This window comes from Herpailurus yagouaroundi, unplaced genomic scaffold, assembly GCF_014898765.1.
Source record: "Herpailurus yagouaroundi ecotype Mexico unplaced genomic scaffold, PumYag 197, whole genome shotgun sequence".
NCBI classification, from domain to species: Eukaryota; Metazoa; Chordata; class Mammalia; order Carnivora; family Felidae; genus Herpailurus; species Herpailurus yagouaroundi.
The window spans coordinates 1,862,448-1,863,838 of NW_024412428.1; positions in this window are offsets into that span (position 1 = coordinate 1,862,448).

A 1,391-nucleotide genomic window follows, 5' to 3' on the forward strand; every position below is an offset into this window, starting at 1 on the left:
CACCACGTGTGTGGAAAGCAAGGCCTCATTCCTCTTGGAGTTGGGCATCTATGTACCAATTGAAAAATACTTCTAAAACCTACGCACACAGGCGTGGACCCAGGAGCTCATGACCGTGGCGCAGCTGGAGGGGAATCGTGAGGAAGCCGGCCAGACACGGCCGGTGGAGTGGGTTCTGGCGAAAATGGGCCGCGACCCACGGAAGGAAAGGGATGATCGCCTTAACTGTAACGGGAAAGCAGGACCAAACAGAGGGGAAGGCACCTTGACCCGCACGTTGACGGCGCAAGGAAGGGGCGGAGGCTTCCTGCGGCTCGAGTTCGGTGTGCAGATGAAGTGTGGGTTCGTCCGCTGCAGTAGCGGAGCGACGCCGGGAGCACGCTGCTCCTCGGCGGGGAAGCGCTCCGTCAGCTACTTAGCCCCGGCTCCCACCGCCGCATCCTTTTTAAAGTGACAGTCACGAGGCTGCAGGATTCGGAAGCGGAAATGGTCTTTGCTCATTGGCTCACCATCTAAACTCGGACCGAAAGAATGTGGTTGGGGACAGCTGGCGGAAACTGTCCCAGGCCGGTCTTCAGGGGAAGCGTCCACGTGCTGCTCATGGCCTCCCTCACCGAGCGTCTGGCCCCCTCTCCCCCCGCCCCCGCCCGCCTGTCTCCCTTCATCAGCTTCTGCTGGCAAAGTAACCCACCCGGCACACGGGGCCCGCGCGGCCCAGGGACGGCCCCGCGTGAGCCGGCGCTGCTGGCTGCCTCCGTGCTGGATGCCGGCCACTCGGGTGGTTTATGAGAAGTGACACTTCCTCCCCGGCTTCTTGAGCAGTTACCGTGAAAGCCCACCGTCGACGTGACCGCCGTCAATGCCGCGGGGCAGGGCTCTGGTGCTTCCTAAACACGTAAGCACGACGCACGGAGTCGGCCCGCGGACACCCAATGACCTGGGACTGCGGCAAAGGGGTGTGGGAATGGCCAGGAGGGAGGACCCCCTCGCTCCTCGCCCTCCTCTCCGCCGGGGCCGGGCCGGAGCACGCCTTCCGCCCCGGGGGCGGCGGAAGGTCGCTCCGGGTCGCCGGCACCTCCCGCACCCGAGAAATCTGCCAATTCACGACTCCCTCTCATCTTCCGGCGAAACCCCCTCGTCCCGAGCAGGTCCAGCCCCAGGGCCTCACCTCCGGCCTCTCGCCGACTCCTGGGGCGGATCCCCTCCCCCCTCCCAACCCCGCGCCCCCATAAAGAGGCTGCCTCCCTTTCCCGGCGCAGGGGTCCAGTCTCCGCTCCCACCCCGCGCCTCACTCGCCCATCCCGCGGACTAGAGCCGTGCTCAAGTCCCGGCAACTTTCACCATCTTGACCCGAGAGCCGGGCCATTTCTGAGACAATGTGAACAAAGGGG